Raw genomic sequence first — 21,360 nt, 5'->3', positions numbered from 1 at the left:
CTCAATCTCTTTTTAAAAAAATGTTGTTTTTAATTTAAAAGTTCTTTTTTGGCCACTGTACTCCAGCCTGGGCAACACAGTGAACGAGATTCCATCTCAAAAAAATAATAAAATACAAACTTTTTTGGCCAGGCGCGGTGACTCACGCCTGTAATCCCTGCACTTTGGGAGGCCAAGGCAGGTGGATCACAAGGTCAGGAGATCGAGACCATCCTGGCTAACACGGTGAAACCCTGTCTCTACTAAAAATACAAAAAAATTAGCCAGGCGTGGTGGCGGGCGCCTATAGTCCCAGCTACTTGGGAGGCTGAGGCAGGAGAATGGCGTGAACTCGGGAGGCGGAGCTTGCAGTGAGCCAAGACCGCGCCACTGGACTCCAGCCTGGGCGACAGAGCAAGACTCCGTCTCAAAAAAAAAAAAAGGAGAAAACAAAACTCAAAAGATTTGTCAAACAAGGCAATTTCTGGTCCTTGCTTAGATCCTGATTTAAATAAACTGTTAAAAAAAAATATACTGATGAGGCAAATAAGGCAATCTGAATTCTTACTGGATATTGGAAGAAGCACTGTTAACCTTTTAAAGATATGACAAAGGTATTGGTTAGCTACAGCATCCTTATCCTTTACAGATTACACACTAAAATTCTCAAAAGTGAAATTATACGCCTAGGCTTGCTTTTAAAAATGCAAAAGAGGCAGGGTCAGGCTGGTGGCTCATGCCTGTAATCTCAACACTCTGAGAAGCCAAGGTGGGTGGACTGATTGAGCCCAGAGTTTTGAGACCAGCCTGGGCAACATGGCAAGACTCCCGCGTCTACAAAATACAGAAAAATTAGTCGGGCAAGGTGGTGTGTGCCTATAGGGAGGCTATTTGCGAGGCTGAGGTGGCAGGATCACCTGAGCCCAGGGAGGTCAAAACTGCTGTATGCCATGACCACTGCACTCCTGGGCAAGAGTCCAAAAATAAAAAAAAAAATTTTTTTTAAATCAAAGGGAAGAGGGACAGATAAAAACATAGATATTTATGAGGAGGTCACAGAGGGAAGAGGGAGAGATAAAAACACAGACATTGATAAGGAGGTCATGAGTTAATACATGATGAATTTGAATGATGGATACAAGGAGCTCATTATATTTTCTGCCTTTTCCATAGTGTTGTGTTTTCTTTTTAATGAAATCCAAACTACAAACTACACCTGCTATATGAAGCTAGAATACCATGAAGCCACACACACAGAATTCTCAGTAAAAATTACATTTAAACTGCAATTCTATACATGAAGAATAAGAAGCCACACACACAGAATTCTCAGTAAAAATTACATTTAAACTGCAATTCTATACATGAAGAATAAGAAGACACACACACAGAATTCTCAGTAAAAATTACATTTAAACTGCAATTCTATACATGAAGAATAAGAAGCCACACACACAGAATTCTCAGTAAAAATTGCTTTCAAACTGCAATTCTATACCCAGTCATAACTTTTAAAAATGAAAGCAGATTAAAGATATTTTCTGACAATATCTCAAAAAATTAGCCTCCCATGTACCCTTTTCTCAGGAACTACTGAAAGATGTTCTCCAGCAAAATGAAGGATAAAAACAGAAACGATAATGGCCAGAGAGTCAGGAAACAGGAGATCCAACTATGCTGGAAAATATGCAAAATGGATCCTATTAGGTCCAGAGAACAAGAATTTCATAAAGAAGCAATGTGACTGAGGCTCTATGAGATGGTTCTTAAGAGGGAACAAAAAACAACTGTAGGATATTTTTGATTGTACCAAAAACTACATTGAGTGTCTACTAAAAAGAAAACTTACAAGTACTAGAAAACAAAGTGAATGAAAATACAATTGTTAACTCTTAGAAAAACAAGATTATACAAGGTGGAAAATGTAGTCACAGCACAGAATCTGGTTTATGGCGAACAAAACCTAGTTATAATTAAGCATGGAATATTGATTTTACCAAAAAAGATTATATAACTATAATCAGTAGCTGGAAGAAAAAAGTGTGATAGGTGGCTTAAAGTTAAATAGTCATCGACCTTAAATAAAATCAACAAATAATGTCTTAAATCTTAAGTTAAATACAAAAACAGGGCCAGGGTTGCCTACCCAGCCTCCAAATTCCCCTTCTTTGTAACAGAAGCTAATTTTGCTCAGAATTCACTTGCACATCCACCTCCATTTAGGCATGAGCTCAAGGAGAGTGTGCCCAGTGCCAGGAGTGAGCCTAACTGGTTTAAGTGTAATCCCATTTCCCTTTCTAGTGTTTCTTGAATCCAGGGCGTGTTCCTAGGCCAAGGTTCCACATTCTTATCCAGCTACAAGAAAAATAATTTTCCCTTCTTCCCATGGACATTGTTGCATCTGAATCCAACTCCTGACACTGCCATCTGATAATCTGAGGATAGCGCCTGCCAGTGACTAAAGAGGGAAATGAGAAAACCTGGGGCCCTGAAGACATCACTGTGCTACCAAATCAATTAGCCCCTGAGCCTATCTCCTGGACTTCTAATTGTGAGTTAAGTCCTCTTATTTTAAGCCAGTATGGGTCAGGTTCAATAGCTGCATCCAAAAGCATCCTGATACAATAAGCACACTGTTCAGAACAGAAAGGTAAATTGAAGCAGCAGCTAAAAAGAATTGAGGAAAAAATGATTACCTATAGGGCAGAGCTTGCCAACTGGTGTGTGTGGCACACAGCACCACAGATGTTTCAGATGTGCCAAGATCCCCTAAAACCCTCAGGATACCCAAAACCGTGTCTTCAATTTCATCCATGAAGGCCCCAACATGAGAAAGTTTGACAAGTATTGCTCTACAGCAGAGATCTCTGACCTTTTTGGCACCAGGGACCAGTTTCGTGGAAGACAATTTTTCAAAGGGCAGGGTGGGGGTTGGGAGTGGAGAGATGGTTTTGGGATGATTCAAGCGCACTACATTTATTGTGCACTTTATTTCTATTAGTATAACATTGCAACATTAATATATAGTGAAATAACTATACAACTCACCATAATAACACAGAGCAATACAGAATAAAAACTAAGAGTGGAAACTAAGGCCTGATTTGAATCCTACCCTATCAACCACTTCCCATTTAAAATGGGAAAATTAGTTCACCTCTAAGCTTGTTTCATCATAGGTTAAATGAAAACAATACCTTACTGGCTAGTGGTATGCGTATTTTTATAAAGTGCTCAGGGAAAGCTTAATAAAGATTGCCCTAACTATGTTAACGGGTACAAAGGTTTCCTACAATATGCTAATGTGAGCTGTCAATCTCCAAGAAGGTAATTTTCCCCAGGCTTATTTCCTTCATACCATCTCAAGGAGGAGTGGTCTGCAGAGCAAATATTAGAGAAGAAGAGCAGAAACAGAGGGAAAATCTTTCAGACTAATTTCTCCATTAACTAGAAGAACATGGTATGGTAACACTAAAAGTGCTTTCTTAAAGCAATAAAGCCTAATAGCTCTAAAATTCCAGTGAAACAAGTCATGAAGCGATGAGAAAGCAAAGTTCAGAGAACTTTGATGGACAGACTCTAAGGTGGCTCCCATGATCCCACCTCCTAGTGTTCACATCCTGTGCAGACCATTCCCTCTGAGTGTGGGCAGTACCTGTGACTTGTTTTTAAGCAAGAGAATACAACAAAGGTAATGGGATGTCACATCCACGGTTATGACACATAAGATGTACACCTCTTGCAAGGTGACTCTCCTTCACTGGCTTTGCAAATTAAGTGGGCGTGTCAGAAAGGACCACATGGCAATAAACTGATGGCAGATGTTTGCTGACTGACAGCAAGAAACTGAGGCCCTCAGTCTGACAGTGTACAAAGAACAGAATCCTGCCAACAACCATATGAGCTTAGACGAGATCTTTTTGCGGTTAAGTCTCAAATGAGACCACAGGCTCAGCCAACATCTTTACAGCCTTCTAAGACCCTAAAGCAGTGGACTCAGCTGAACTGTGCTCAGACATCTGACCCACAGAAACTGAGATAATAAATGGAAGTATATGTTTTAAGCTACTAACTCTGTGGTGATATTGTCATTTAGCAAGAGATATACTGCTGCATAATAAAGTTCTTCTACCCTGCTCTGCTCAAATGCTGATTTTCAACTACTCTAACTTCATGTAGATGTATGCATGAAGCCAACTTCTGCTTGTCACAATTATTCTTAAGCAAACCTCACATCCAAGATGTCAACATTAACCACAATCTGATCCTGCATTTTATGACAGCCATTTTAACAACCTTGTCTGCTAATTCCATTACCTGTCATTAATATTTCTATTGACTAAATTTTCTCTTCTATGTCTTCAAGTTCACTAATCTTTTCTTCTAAATGTCTAAAATACCATTAGTGCACTCCAGTATATTTTTCATATCACATAATTTTTGCTGCTAAAAGTTTGATCTGCATCTTTTGTATACCTTCCACGTTTCTGCCAAACTTTCAGAACATATGAAATACAGTTACAATAACTGTTTTAATATCCTTGTCTATCAACCCTAACATCTATGTGAGCTCTAGGTTTCAACTGCTTGATCTCCTATGAGTCACGTTAACCTGCTTCTTTACACATTTAGTAATCTCTGATTGCATGCTGGACATTTAACATGGTTAATATTGGGATCTGTTATATTCCTTTAAAGAATGTTGGGCAACGTAGGCCAGGCACGGTGGCTAACGCCTGTAATCCCAGCACTTTGGGAGGCCAAGGCGGGTGGATCACAAGATCAGGAGATCGAGACCATCCTGGCTAACATGGTGAAACCCCGTCTTTACTAAAAATACAAAAAATTAGCCTGGCGTGGTGGCAGGCACTTGTAGTCCCAACTACTCGGGAAGCTGAGGCAGGAGAATGGCGTGAACTCGGGGGGCAGAGCTTGCAGACCGCGCCACTGCACTCCAGCCTGGGCGACAGAGCGTAACAGGCAATTACATTAGTTTCAGATTAGTTTGCTTCTTTCAAGGCTTGCTTTTAAGCTTTTTTCAGGCAAAGTTAGGAGTCTCTACTTTAGGACTAGGTTAGCCCCACTATTAAGACATAACTCTTCCGGGGTCTCAATGAATTGAATATAACCACTCTGGTTATAAGGTACTCAAATAATTCTCAGCCCTCTGTAAATTCTGAGATTTCTTCTGCTTACAGCTCCCCCAGAAATTGTTCTTTTGTGAAACTTCACCTTATACATGTACAATCAAACACTTCAGGGGACCACTAAGTAGATGTGTAAGAACTCTCAGCGTAGCCCCTCCTCTCTGGAACTCTCTCTCTCAGCGTAGCCCCCTCCTCCCTGGAACTCTCTCTCTCAGCGTAGCCCCCTCCTTTCTGGAACTCTCTCTCTCAGCATAGCCCCCTCCTTTCTGGAACTCTCTCTCAGCATAGCTCCCTCCTCTCTGGAACTCTGCTCCTCAAATGACAACCACCCTTGGTTACCCCTAACTCCAATCCTTGTTTTCTCAACTCAGTGGAGCCACATGGCTTTATCTGGGATCCCCTTCCTGCACTGAGGTGTGAAAAGTGCCTTCAAGCAGAAAACCGGCTATCACAGGGCCCATCTCACTTGGTTCCCATCTGTCAGGGATCACAGTTCTGTGCTGCCTATTATCTGCCATCTGAAAACAGTTGTTCCCTGTGTTTTGTCCAGTTTTCTAGATGTTTACAGTAGGAAGGCAAATTCAGAATAGTCAAAAGCAGAGGTCATGATTCCTGACACTGAAGTTTAAACTAAATGTTTTACACTAAGATACAACTCCTACACACACACACCCCCCCATACCTATCACATCACCCCATCTTTATTTTTTTCACGGCATTTATCACTTTTTGTAATTATGTTATTTGCTTGTTTATTCCACATCTTAAAATGGAACATAAGCTCTGTGAGTGCAGGGACCTTTTCAATCTTGTTACTCTTGTATCCTTAACACCTAAAACATATCCCGGCCAAGAAGACGCACTCAAATTCAACCAAATAATTAAATCAATAAACAGGTTTCTAAGTATTTCACTTAATATATGCTGTGAACTCTTCTCATTAGTAAATTCTAATCTACATGCAGGTAAACCTGACCCAGGAGAGTTCCCTGGAATTGTCTATTGTCTTAATTAGCATCTTCCAAGTAAAGATTCTTAGTTGCAAACAAAGAAACTGGCTCTGGCTTTGTTTAAGCTGAAAGAAGTTATTAAAGCGTATTAGGCAACTCACAGAAAACCCCATGGGGACCAGGCTGGAAAGCTACATAGTCAAGAACATCCAAAATTCAAACCCACAGATATGGTCCAGTGAAGACCAAACGAGGCTCAGGCACTGCAACTTATACTAACACCAACACCAGGCATTAAGCGTTGCAACAGCAATCTCAGTCACTGCTGGCTATGGAAAAGATAAAGCTGCTATCCCATCCTCATCCATCCTCGAATAGAGAATACAGAGTCTACATACTGCCCGCTTCTGCAAATCACTGGCCTCTGAGGTAGTCAAGCACAGTCAGTCATGGAGGCCACAGGATTGCATCCTAACTGCAAAAGTGGTAGGGAAAGTGAACAATTAGCTTTCTTAATGGTGGAGATCCCTCTCCCTCCCACAAAGACTCCTAAGATAAAGAATTTCCCAAACACAGAAAGGTGTTAGATTATTTTGTTTATAATCCAAAAAAAACTAATGAACCAATAGCACAAGGTATCAATCCCAGCATGCCAGAACTTTTATCTATTTCTTCAGTTAATGGGTTACAGAAACTCTTCTTTTTCTCTAAATGTTCAACTATCGGGCACTTAACTGTTCAGGCTTTTTATTATCTGGAGGTGGCATATAATACCTACTATGGTTTACTTCCTTGCAACTTATATAACAGGGATAATACCAATCACTTTCTACGTATATTAAAATAACTAATAATAAAGTTATTCATTCAGTAGGCCAGTGGCTGGTCTGCGGCAGGTAACTGATTAATAGTAGCTATTGTTACCATCACTAAATAGTAGCTTACTTTTTAAGAGAAGAAACTCAGATTTACAAGAATACCTTTTTTAAAAAATAATCTGCCAAAAGGTTGAATCCAAGTTTTTATTTTACCCTGGTAAAATAAGTGTGATCCCACACTCCCTATGTTACCAGAAATAAAGCAACAAGTAGTTTAAAGTAGTCTAAAATGGTGCCCCCAAAACTAAGTTCAAGAAGTTATAAATAAATAAGTAAATCAATAAAACTGCTCATCCAATCCACAAGCCAGGATTTCCTTTACACTCAACTCCAGGGAGTTCTGACTAACTGAAAGCTTCAACTGCTAGGCACAGTAGCTTACACTTCATGAGGCTGAGGCAGGAGGAACACTTGAGCCCAGGAATTTGGACCAGCCTGGGCAACAAAGTGAGATCCCCATCACTACTTTAAAAAAAAAAAAAAAAAGTAATTATTAAAAGAAAAAAAAAGAAAAGAAAAAGAAAGCTTCATGATGGCAGGAACCCCGAATATCCATCTGATTCACTATTACGTCCCGAGAGCCTAGCATGGAGCCAGACACAAACCTGCAAGAATTATGTGATGATTAGATTTTCCGAATATTTACTACAGAAACTAGTCACTGAAAAAGTGACTACAAAACTTGAATACAGTTTACAAAACTATATTCAAACATATGCCTTATAAGCTTTAAGAAAGCTCATTCACCTGACAAGATCAACAGCTTCAATTTTCTAACTAAACAACTCATTCTTTTGAAAATCTGTACATACTACAAACTTTTCCTCATTCTTGTTCTGTTGTCCAAACTTGAAGTAGAAGTTAAAGCCAAAAAGAATCCAAATGAACTTTCTTAACTATTCTGTCTTTAAACAAAAAAATCAAGGCTACAGTGATTTTTGTTGTTGTTTTTGTTTTTGAGTCAGGGTCTCACTCTGGGTGTACTCACTCAGGCTGGAGTACAGTGGCACAAACTCAGCTCACTGCAGCCTCAACCTCCCAGAATCAAGCGATCCTCCTGCCTCAGGCTCCTCAGTAGCTGGACTGTGCACCACCACACCTGGCTATAGCACTTATATTCAACATGCACCTGAAAGCTACTACAAATGCCACAGCTACATTCCAATTCCAGATATAACTGCTGAATGAACTTCACTGTGTCGGCTAGAACAGTGAAGAATATCCTGATCCAGGCTGATTCCTCTCCACAACTTACACCTGCTCCAAACGACCACTAAGGACTGTCCCCATTTCAGTAAACTACTACAATTGTACACTCCTTTAATATAGAAGGCAGAATGTTTCCACTCCACATTTCCAGTATCTAGTTCTCAATACACAGTAGGCATTTCATACGCATTTGTTGAGTTATTCCATGAATAATTCTCTTTCTCCTGACTACACAGAGCTTTCTAATCCTATCTTTAAAAAACTTCACCTTTTCCTTTGTCCTCAAAGCTCCCATCTTTCCTGCTCATCTCTTACTCCAAGTGCACAAACATCTTCCTACTGTAGGTTTTTGGTCCTTGAGACCAACTAGTAAAGACCAAAACATGTAGTTCACTGATTCATTCAACAACTGTTTATATAGTGTTTACTATGTGCCAAGCACCCTGCCAACCCCTGAGATTGCAAGAGAGAGCAAAACACTACTGTCCCTGATCTCTGGAGGGCATTAATCAAACAAGCACTAAAAAATTATCAGCTGTAATAAGAGTTTTGAAGGAAGACTACAAGGAGACATGAGATTTTAAAAACGAAGAGCTGACAGAAGGGATAGAAGAGCTGATAGAAGTGATGATCCCAAGCCAAGGAAGCAGCACATGCAAAACCCAGGAGCCAGTACAGTCACATGATCCAGAGACTGGTGAGAAGAGGCAGTAAGTAAGCCGGAGCCAGATTGTTCAGGTGGCAGGGCTTACAGGTTCTATGACTAGTGTAGTCTTTACCCCAAAAGTCATAATAAACCATTAAAGAATTTTGTAGGTTTTTTTTTTTTTTTTTTTAGAGAGAATTCTTGTTCATCTATTTGCTTAAATCCCTCTTCCATTTCTGCTCACTCAAGTGAACCTTCCTTATTCTTTGACCTTCCCTATAGGCCCACATCCTTTACTTTGCATGTCTGTATCTTTGTCTTATTCAGCAAACAGCCTTCCTATAAACTGTCTCCCATGAATCTTAAAACGCCTGGCTTCTCCCTTTGCATAGCTGTCTCTAATATTGCTGAGTAACTGTGGGCCTTCAGGCCAATTCCTAGGAAAATTTACCTGCCTTTACCGATGTTTTAAATTGTACTACAGAACAATAAGGAAATACAAAAAAAAAAAATTAAACTGTAAAATACTCAATGAGATCCTATTAGTTTTCTTACCATTGTTGTTTTGACAAACTTTTACAAAACAATCTTTTATACCACAGAAGCAATGTCTCTTAACAACGAACATCTGATGTAATAAAGATAAACTAAAAAACGCCACTGTGATAACAGTTGTTCTTTTCAAGGGAAAATAACCAAATCAGAATAAATTTTTCAACAGACAGTATTTGTCTTAAAGACAGTATTTGTCTTAAATAGAGTTCTATTTCTATCCAAACTTTTAAGTCAAAATTAACTGTCCAAAGGACTCTAAAATGAAACAAAAGTTTTTTGACCTTCAAAAAGCAACACCAAAAATTATTCCATTTTATAGACTCTATGTTCGCTTTATGGAAAATTTAACTGATGTCTATTCTAGACTAAGTCCTTAGGCCTACTCAAGAACTCTTAAAAGATTCTCCCAGCCAGAACATAACATCAGTGACAGCGAGGACAGGAGTGGCCTTTGTTTCAGCACTGATTCCCAGGTCCCAGGTTCTATATTTGGCACCAGCAGGTGCTCAAGAAATAGTTAAATCACTCTACAAGATAAATGCTTTTTAAATAACCATCTTCCAATTAGGACACATGTAAAAATAAACAGAATAATGAGATTTTTTTCAGGCAAATACTAAGTCGCTCAGAAAAAATGAAATTGCTCACATGCTCAGTACTTCTACTTTTCCAAACCATGAATTATGATACAACTTTTTCCTTACAGATTCAAGGCTTCAAACATTGCCTTCTCCCACTGCCCCAATTTTTAGATCATATTTAATGGTGCTGCAAATTATTTCCACCTGTTCCTAATGTAAGGTCTGAACTACAGTAATAATTCTATCTTCAGTTCCTCAACAGCTCCTTCAAGTCCTCAGTAGGCCATATTCTCCATGTCCCCCTAAACCAATCACTGCATTCCTAGAACCTTTTACTATACTGCCAACAAAGCTTAACACTCTTTTTCCTATCTCCAAAAACTTGGCCATACTGCTGTTTGAATCCAGAATTACTCACTTTGGTCTGATGGAAATTAAAGTATAATTAAGAATATTTTTAAGGTTTTCCCATCTGTCTTCTACTTTTCACCTCTTCGTATTCCCTCATGCCTATACATCTAGAATGGTCGTGATTTCAAAGCCTCCTTCTTACAGTGTCACCTCCCCCTAACCCACAGATCTGTCCTAATCCCTGCTGAAAAACCTTCAATTGTCCCAAATTCAAATTATTCATAATATTTAAGACTCAACACCACTCTCATGTCCACAAGTGTCCCCTTCACTTCCTGAGCATACCAAACTCACTCTCCCTCCCTCTCTCCCTCATCTGATGTCCGAGGCATATGACTCTGTCATTCTTCAAAGTCACCATCATTTTCCACCACCACTGGTTGCCCACATGACTTCCTCCAGTAGACTGTCAAGTCCCCAGGTTCCACCATAGAAAGCCTATCCACTCTTCAAGATGAAGACTCAGTCCCATCTCCTCTACAATGCACGCTCGAATCCCCATAATTGTCTTACTTCCTGTACTCTTCTAGTTCTCCACATGTCAACCCCTCTAACTGTTAACAGCCATGGTCTTACTATCTGTGTTCAAGTTTTCCTGTATTCACACACCTATCTCAACATTAAAAGCAGATGTAACCAAATCTTATTCACTTTTGTAATCAAAAGTTTCTACCACGACTCATATCTCATAGAGAGGACGTGCAAATATTTACTCAATTGAAGAACAAAAGCCCCCTTTTCTATAGGCATTTACAATTTATCAAAACATTGGTTATTCAATCAACAGAGTAAAGAAATAAAGGGAATCCAGAAAATACTTTTTTTTTTTTTTTTAGATGGAGTTTCGCTCTTGTTGCCCAGGCTGGAGTGCAATGGCGTGATCTCTGGCTTAACGCCACTTCCACCGCCCGGGTTCAAGTGATTCTCCTGCCTCAGCCTCCCGAGTAGCTAGGATTACAGGCATATGCCACCACACCCGGCTGATTCTGTATTTTTAGTAGAGACAGGGTTTCTCCATGTCGGTCACAGCGGTCTCGAACTCCCGACCTCAGGTGATCCGTCCCCCCGGCCTCCCAAAGTGCTGGGATTACAGGCGTGAGCCACCGCACCTGGCCCCAGAAAATATTTTAACTATAGCATATATCTGATGAAAAGTGAATTATTTTGTTATTTAAAATAAAAATCTTATAGTACAACTTAAGGTGTTCAAACTCAGTCATAATTAAAGAAATGCAAATCCAAACAACTAGACATCATTATTCACCTATTACATTCACAAAAATCTAAGATAACAACAGTGTTGGTGAGATTTTAGAAACTATACAGTCTCAGACACTGCTGGTGAAAGCATAAACTACTGTTACTTTCTGGAAGATAATATGACAATACATATTCAAGTATGCATATACCTGGTGAACCAGCCACTTTCCTTATAAATAGACATCCTATGGCCAATACTCACAGAACACAACTGTATATGCAAGGAAGTACATACCAGCATTGTTTAAAAGAGCAAAAATATGAACTAAAATGTCCTTTAATGCAGTCTGACTAAACAGAGGGACATCCATAAAACAGAATACTTTCCGACCATTAAAAACAAAAGGGGTTGGGCACAGTGGCTCACACCTGCACTGTGAGAGGACAAGACGGGAGGTTCACTGAGGCCAGGAGTTCAAGACCAGCCCAGGCAACATAGCAAGACTATGTCTCCACAAAAAATTTAAAAATTAGCTAGGCGTGGTGGTGCATACCTATAATCTCAGCTACTCAGGAGGCTAAGGTGAGAGGATTGCTTGAACCCAGGAGGTCAAGGCTGCAGTGAACTATGATCATGCCACTGCACTTCAGCCTCAGCAACAGTGAGACCCCGTCCCAAATTTAAAAAATGGGAGCTCTGTGAGCTAACAAGGAAAGATTTCTAAGACAGGTCTAGTAAAAAAAAAAAAAATTGCTGCCTGGGCGCGGAGGCTCACACCTGTAATCCCAGCAATTTGGGAGGCTGAGGTGGGTGGATCACGAGGTCAGGAGATCGAGACCATCCTAACATGGTGAAACCCCATCTCTACTAAAAATATGAAAAATTAGCCAGGCGTGGTGGCAGGCGCCTGTAGTCCCAGCTACTTGGGAGGCTGAGGCAGGAGAATGGTGTGAACCCAGGAGGCGGAGCCTGCAATGAGCCAAGATCATGCCACTGCATTCCAGCCTGAGCGACAGAGCGAGACTCTATCTCAAAAACTAAATAAATAAATAAATAGCAAGCTTAAGGTGCAAAACTGTGTGTTTAGTATGTATGATCCCATTTGGTTTGGGTTTTAAGTACACAGACACTGTGTACCTACACACATACACATACACATACACACACCCCTAATGTCTACACACTTAAAAATAATGGGATCATAGTTTTCTAACACAATACGTATTACAAGTATAACATATATAATTGTGTGTATACACATGCATACATTTCTGATAGGAAAAACTGAACAGTTATTATTACAGAACATGAGAAGGGGGAAATGATCTGCTATCATTCCACAGAGCTTGTTTTTTTAAACTATATACTACTTGTAGATCTCTTTAAAAACTAGAATATCCCAGATGATCAGAACTGTACCTTATATGTTTGATAAGATTGCTAAAATAGGGGCCCTAACAAATAAGACAGTAAGAAAACAGGGACACTTCCTCTAGTCCAACAGTTAATCAAGCGCAGTAGGTCCTAGGCAGATTTACCCACGGTGCCATTACCAACACTCTCAGTGATAGGAAGCCATCGAAGTCAGCTAACACTACCAACCTCTGGCCACCAGAGAATCCTCACATGAACCTTCCCATGACCATACCACAAGGAGACATTTCTTAAACATACTCTTTTTTTTTTTTTTTTTTTGAGATGGAGTCTCGCTCTGTCGCCCAGGCTGGAGTGCAATGGCACGATCTCAGCTCACTGCAAGCTCCACCTCCAGGGTTCAAACAATTATCCTGCCTCCGCCTCCCGAGTAGCTGGGACTACAGGCGCCCACCACTGCACCTGGCTAATTTTTGTATCTGTAGTAGAGATAGGGTTTCACCATGTTAGCCAGGTTGGTCTCGAACTCCTGACCTCGTGATTCACCCGCCTCGGACTCCCAAAGTGCTGGGATTACAGGCATGAGCCACTGCACCTGGCCTAAACATCCCCTTCATTTTTCTCAGTAAAAGGCACACGTACCGTGTTCTTGCCTCCTTTCCAAAACATTCTTAGTGCAGGCAGGCATCATTCTGGTTTCTGGACTGACACCTGCACTAAGCGGCTTATCTCCTCTTTGACCACACCCAGTGGAACTCCCCCCAGCACTCAGACTCCTTCTCTCCGCCACACCGTTCTGTCGTTCTTCAGTTCATCTCCTCGTCTGCTTGTGGGGCCTGTAATTTCAGGTTTATAGGCGTACAGGAATAGGGAGGCTTGGCAGGCCAATAGGCAACTTTTGGGTGCAAAAACAGGCATGCCTGTTCCAAATTAGGACTATAGGTTTTCAGGCTAGATCTAATAATAATAACTGATAAAAATAAAGTGTTAACCTCATACGAGGTAAAGAATATTCCTCCAGGGAGTGGGCATGGTGGCTCACACCTACAATCTCAACACTTCAGGAGGTCAACATCAGGAGTTGGAGACCAGCCAGGCCAATATAGTGAAACCCCATCTCTACTAAAAATACAAAAAATTAGTTGGGCATGATGGGCAGGCACCTGTAATTCCAGCTACTCAGGAGGCTGAGGCAGGAGAATTGCTGGAACCTGGAAGGCGGAGGTTGCAGTGAGCCAAAATCGCGCCATTGCACTCCAGCCTGGGTGACAAGAGTGAAACTCCATCTCAAAAAAAAAAAAAAAAAAAATTCCTCTAGGAATATTCTAATTTTAAAGTTTTAAATTAAGGAATCCAGATTTTACCTTAATCTAATGAAATGAATTCCAACAGTGAAAATTACAAGCAACCTAAAAGGAAAGTAGTAATTTGAGGACAAGAACTACCTTTGTTCCTTCTAATCATGTCAAGTAAGTAGCTTCCTATACATCTATTCTAATGCTGTATATGCACTGCCCACAATAGTGCTGATACTAACAAAACCTTATTTAAAACCTCAGCTTCTCACCTTTAAATATTCACTTCACCTTAAAATATTCATTATTTTTCTATAGGGCAAAAAGGACAACTGGGCCAACCATTCACTAGACATGTGTTCCCACATTAAAAGCCACATACTTAAGATGATAACTATCCCTATAAAATCCCACTGCACTCTGTACACCTTGTCCTTTATTCCCTCTTCTGTAGAAAGAGCAAAGAACCAAGAGTCAGGAAAAACAACGCTAGTCCCAGGCCTGCTTATTCTGAGGCACTGAGCTTCTCTGCACCCATCTCCTTCTCTAATATGTGAGAGATGAACTGTAGTGGTGTTTCTCAAAATGTTCCTACTGCATCAGGATCACCTGGAGTCCGTAAGAAAGCAGATTTCGGCAGGGCCCAGAGGCTCACGCCTGTAATCCCAGCACTTTGGGAGGCCAAGGCGGGCGGATCACGAGGTCAGGAAATTGAGACCATCCTGGCTAACATGGTGAAACCCCGTCTCTACTAAAAATACAAAAAAATTAGCCGGGCCTGGTGGCGGGTACCTGTAGTCCCAGCTCCTCTGGAGGCTGAGGCAGGAGAATGGCGTGAACCCAGGAGGTGGAGCTAGCAGTGAGCGGAGATTGCACCACTGCACTCCAGCCTGGGTGACAGAGCAACACTCTGTCTCAAAAAATAAAAAAATAAAAAAAAATAAAAAAAGAAAACAGCAGATTCCAGAGCATCACTCCAAACGTACAGAAAGAGAGGCATCTGAGCTTGGAAATCTCTTAACTTTGACAAGTTCTCCAGAAGACTGTTTGGGAACTATTAGTTTTCCCAAGTCTGTACTAGAGCTAATAATACTGTATAGTTTAAAGGAATCTTAGATATTTCTCTTTTTCAAACCCACAGGAATTAAAGAGGAAGATAACAGACAGTAAGTGTATGTTTAAGTATCTCTGCTATCATCCTTCTTGCAGTGTTCAGTGACTCAAAACTTTATGACATCCTGACAACACACAAGTGTTACTGTAGCACTGTTTGCTGAGGGTATGAGCAGGAAGACATACAGTTGGTCCAATAGACTATTAACACTAAATACAAAAGCTCGGATTCCAAATATTGTTTACATGATACAAGCACAACAATCAAGAACCATGTTTCCATCAGAAAATAAAGCATCGGTAAAATAATTGTTATTAGACGCAAAATCCCTTCACTACTAAAAGTATAGCTACATTTTTCTAATCTGATCACTTATGTATATTTTGCGTAATGGCCTATTTGAATTCACATAACATAGTTTAAAAGATTAATGATTAATGATTAATTGATTAATACAGAAACGTATTAACTAGTGCAATCCATTGTATTTTCAAAGTCTACTTCTGGAAGTTTCTCCCAAAACATCTGAAAGTGTGACAGGCAATGTTTAATCATCCCCCATTCTCCCCTTCTTCAGGAGACACAAATTTTCAGCCAAATAGCCACCTATCAAAGACCAATATCCCACACTCCTTTGTGTTTAAACATGGCCACATGACTAAGTTATGACCAACAGGGTATGAACAAAAGTCATGTATGCAACTACCAGGTTTGTCTTTAAAGGGATGGAATGTGCCTTCCCAAAATCCTATTCCTGGACTCTGGATGTAGTGGAAAGCTGCCTTGCACTATGAAGAAAATGGTATCTCCTTAAGCACAGGAAAGCAACAAGACAGAAGGAACCAAGCTCCCTCATATCATGGTGTCACCATATCAGCCTTAGATAATTTATACTGTTGTTTTATGAAGGAAAAATAAACTTCTCGTTTAAGCCCCTGTATTTAATCAGAAACAGGCCCATCTACATTCTAACTAGTACATTTAAGAAAGCTTAAATTTATCGTAACTATTAAATATTAGCTACCAACCAACTCAGCAAAGCTAAAATTCTATACTTTAAGTCACAATAGAGCTTCCTACTGAATAACCCCACTACTGAGATTATTACTACTGTGCCATTTTATATTTATATGGCATTTTACACTTTAGCACTTCATTACAGTATCTCATTTCACATTCTCAAAATCCTGGGCAGGGCAGCCAGTGCTGTCTATATCTGGCATACAGGATACTGAAGCGAGGAGAAGCTGTTTTGCCCAAGATGACAGGGCTAAGGAGTGGTCGTCAGAAAGTATTCAGCATACAGGCTCCACGTTCTGTCACTCCACGAATCTAAACTCCCTAAGTGCCAGGCACTGGAGTTACAGCCATGATCAGGAAAGACTTATTCCTGTCCAAATGAACTTTAAAATGTAATGGAGAGGGAGAAGCTGAAATTAAATGAACAATTATATATAAGGACATATATAAATAATTATACTTGCAGTAACGGTTGCAAAAGAAAAACAAATGGTCCTGCTTGGCCACAAAAAGAATGCATGGCTAAGGAAGCTTACCTGGACTGGGGTTTAGGGAAGGCCTCTCAGAAGAAAATATTTATACCAGAATCACAGAATGAGTATGAAAAGATGAGACGAAAAGGAGGAGAGAGAAATCCATGAAGAAATGTACATGCATTATCTCAATTCTCAATTTTCACAAGATTCCTATGCTAATTACTATCAACCTCATTTTACAGATGAGGAAACTGATGTTTGGTGAAATCACTGTGCCTAAAGTCACACAGTCAACAGAACCTATTGAGAATCAGATCAGCCAGACTCTGGAGCCTCTGTTCACGGTTTCATGGGCAGGGGATCTTTCCACAGTATCAAGCTGCCTCAACTGCTGTCTGTAACTGGATAGCGAGCAGACAGATAGATGTCACAAGTTTTTTTTGTTTTGTTTTGTTTTTTGAGACAGTGCCCGCTCTGTCACCTAGGCTGGAGTGCAGTGGCACAATCTCAGCTTACGGCAACCCCCACCTCCCAGGCTCAAGTGATCCTCCCACCTCAGCCTCCTGGACTACAGGCCGCACTAACACGCCTGGCTTTTTTTTTGAGACAGGGTTTCACCACGTTGCCCAGGCTGGTCTCGAACTCCTGGCCTCAAGTGATCCGCCCACCCCGGCCTCCCAAAGTGCTGAGATTACAGGCATGAGCCACCATGACTGGCCTCCAGCATCTTTTTACCCAAATACATGGATGCCAAGATGCAAGCCTTAACCACACATGTCCGTAACACTTTATGCACATGCAAAAGCTTTTGTGAAAAACCCAAAAGACGCATAGCTCTGGTAGAAGAACCAACTGCCAAGATGCCAAAATGGCTCTATAGTATCAAATAATACAGATAATACAGAAAAGCTTTTTGTGAACGCTTTTTTAAAAATTAAAAAATCAAATCTTGTCATTGGAAATTTTATACACTCAGAAAAATTAGGGAGTTATTTAATGAACAGGGATGTTATTTAAAATAGAGCTGATGCTGAAAGCCAGTTTCACTCCATGATAAGCCAGTTCACTGGGCTCCCCCCACCCCCAAAAAATCAATTAAAACAAACTTTTCTAACATGGGGAGATAAAACAAGGATATTCACTGACAACAAAGACACATTTTAAGCTATTACTCACTGTATATCAGATATGAGCATCTGCCCCAAACCAAAAAAAAAAGTATGTAACTTGTCAAAACTTAAGTTTTAACAGTAATACAAACTTTTAAATATCTCTTTCTAGAAGAGAAGGAAAGATACATAGCTCTGTTAGAAAAAACAATTGCCAAGACACCAAAATGGTTCTGCATTAGCAAAACATATGCCCAGGAGAAACCACACCACTTCAGGTGTTCAATAGAGGGTATTATCTCCAATAAACAATTCTCACTCGTTTTAGTACTCTGGTAGTAGGATTCCAAAGCAAAAGCTTAACTTTTTAAACACCTAGCTGGCTTATACAATGCAATATTTCCAAATCATTTTGTTTTCATATACAAAAAAAAAAAAAATCAAACTAAGGCTGCTTGTAGCCAGAACATTAAGAAATAAAATCTGTCTTCAATTACCCAGTATGAACCTTCAATTATTATTTTAGTCACATGAGGTCTACATTTCACTTTCACTCTATGGTAAACTTTACAACTCTAGCTTAACACTGTAGCACTGACATAAAGCAAGATTTCAAAAAGCTATCTTCATTTGGGAGCATAATTTGCTGATTTTTCGAAGTAATTAAACACAAATTTTAACTCTCCAAACTTTTTAATCCAAAGTTGAACAAGCTTTGGGTTATAAATTACCACTTCTCTAGCCATCAGAAAATTGCCCAACAGTCAAGATACCATCTGGTAAAAAGTATTTTAAAAGGCGAAACCACTATATATACATAAGATGCTATTATACTGGTCATGTAATTCACTTTCACAGGGCAAACTGTTAGTATCAAGTTTCAGGAAACATAACTAATAGTTTCAAGTAACATCTTTACTTAAAATAGAAAATAGACGAACATATATGGAAGTAAAATCACCAAAACACTCAACAGAAAGTAAAGATTCTTAGTTCAGTTAAATAACTGCTTATGATTACTACAAAATAAGATTAATACAATTTTGCAGATGAGGAACTAAGTTCTTGATAAAGACTTTCTGGAAGTTTTTGGGTTTTGCTGGGTTTAGGTAAGTTTTTTCTTGGAGAGGGGTGAAACTGTTTCCTGTATGTGTATAGGAAATGTGAAAGCCCTCTGAAATACGAGGAAAGTTAATGCCAAAGCAAAGACAAACTGGCACACACCTAATCACAAATACCAAGAAAGTCACAAGTGAAGTCCACTCTTATTCTAATCTTGTGTTTAGTGGCATATATAAGGCAATTCCCTTCTCGCCTATAGTACAGTTAATTCTATCCACATTTTCTTCTGGTAACTAGATACCTGTCAACCATAAACAGACACACGAAAACACCCCAGGCAGTCTAAATTTCTAAGCTATTTCTTTAAAAAAAAAAAGGTTTTCAAGTGAAAACCAAGATTCAATCCAAATTAACACTTTGTGTAGTTACAAAACAAAATGCATGCCAAACGTCACTGTATACCATGTTTATAACAAGGTATCTTGAATTTTCCTTTTGCAGATAAACATTCATAGCACTCTAAAAACCTAAAGTAAATTACTTAAATACTTTGTTGCAGTTACCTAGGCCTCTCCACCTCCATATCTTTAAGTCATAAACAGTAACTCTCCATAATAGTAACTCTCCATAAATAACACCGAGGAGCAAACATCAGACAATATTTTAGAGGGGAAAAAAACTTTTAACAAATGGCCGTTTTTACTGTCCACATTCCCTAACAAGATATTGCACTAATATGGAATGTTTTACATTATCTTAAATGTTAGTGCCTCTAAAAAACTGGACTTATTTTTAAATCTCTTGTACACAACAATGCGTTAAGTTTCTAATAGGTTCCACCAAAATATCGTTAAAAGGTTTAACAGATGATCCTACACTTAGATCTCAAATTCCTGACAATAACAAAAGATCTCACTAGGTCATCTGGTCCATTTCTCATCCCTACCAATAATTACCATTCATTCAAGTCTATTCCTTCAAACCTTTCTTCAACACCCACCAGGTAAAAAGGAGTGTGCCTTCGTGGTGCAAACACAAGGGGTGATCCTTCCTCCTTTAATGATCTCTGAGGTCTTGAGGTAAAAATGAAATGTTTACAACTAGTCTTACAAGAGAACTAGGTGTAGACATTGACAGGAGTCCTTAACTTTCTAGCATGGTTTGAAGTCTTAAATAAATTTGGACAGCTACCATAAACACCACTGCTATACCAGGGAAAATCCTCCAAAAGTACTGGGATACTTGAAGTATACGTAAAAAATCTTAACTACAATCAAGTAAGCTTTTTTCATAACCAGTTGCTTTGAAATGATCTTCTGCAGTTTAAAACCTTGGCACATGAAACTTTAGTTCTAGTCTCACATTTTTAAAAGTCTACTTGAAAACCATATTCTCCTAAAGTAACTGATCAAGATATGAGAAATTTAAGAAAACAAAAACTAAAGGTAATTCCACTGAATTATTAAAACACCTCAAAATCAAAATGCTAAATATATTAACTTTGGACACAAAGTATAAAGGGGTCACAGAGGCTCTTAAGCAAAAAATAAAATAACTAAAAATAACTTCACACAAAACTTTCTTATGACTCATCAATACTCAGAAGATGATTTTAATCAAAATTAAGTTTGAAGTACAAAACACACCAAGGAGTATTTTTTAATTCCTTTCACTCAAAAATTGACTACATAGTTTTCTTGGGGGGAAAAAAAGGACGGAAAAGTTTCATTAAGAGGGCTCATTACCATTACCTTACCTTTCGGCCTCGGCAAGCCACAAAGGTTATTAATTCCATGCTAAAAACCATACGGGGACACAATCTCTAGGTTAGAACCCTGAGTCATTACACACGAATCACTCCAAAATTTGCCAGTATTTATAATAATAAGTTACACCCTAGTGATTCACAAGTCCAGACTGGCTACAGCTTCCCGGCTCCTGGAGTCCCAGCTGTATTACCTCAGACCAGTCAGTGCCCCTTCTCCAGGCTCAGTCTCCTCATCTGTAAAATGGGAACAGTTCCTACCGGCTGGGCAAGCTGGTCGCTCCACGGAAAACCCTGAGATCAGCGCCTGGCACTTGTGAAAACCATATTCTAAGGCGTATTTTCTGACAATTTGGGCGGAATTCAAGAACCAAATGGTGCTGGCATTCCTGCGCTGCGCCTAGATTACGGGATTCGTGTCACCTAGGGTTGGGCTAAAGGCACAGGCAAGGAACCGAAGTCACTGACTCACTAATTTTACCATTTTTAACTATTTCAGATTAGGGAGGAGCCTTTCGCCAAGAGCTGAACTGCTCAGCAGCTTCAGTGGCTCCGAAGCGAGAGTGGGTTTGTGCCTATAAATAGACT

General features: G+C 39.6%; 1 protein-coding gene across 5 annotated transcripts in view; it reads right to left on the bottom strand.

The window, feature by feature from the left end:
• DYRK1A (dual specificity tyrosine phosphorylation regulated kinase 1A) overlaps window positions 1–21,360 on the bottom strand; it is a 148,922-nt gene that overhangs the window by 125,313 nt on the left and 2,249 nt on the right. The gene's annotated exons all lie outside the window — the stretch shown is intronic.

This window comes from Papio anubis, chromosome 4, assembly GCF_008728515.1.
Source record: "Papio anubis isolate 15944 chromosome 4, Panubis1.0, whole genome shotgun sequence".
In the NCBI taxonomy this organism is placed as follows: domain Eukaryota; kingdom Metazoa; phylum Chordata; class Mammalia; order Primates; family Cercopithecidae; genus Papio; species Papio anubis.
The sequence above is the reverse complement of the archived record's forward strand: the minus strand, read 5'-3'. Positions and strand labels throughout refer to the sequence as shown.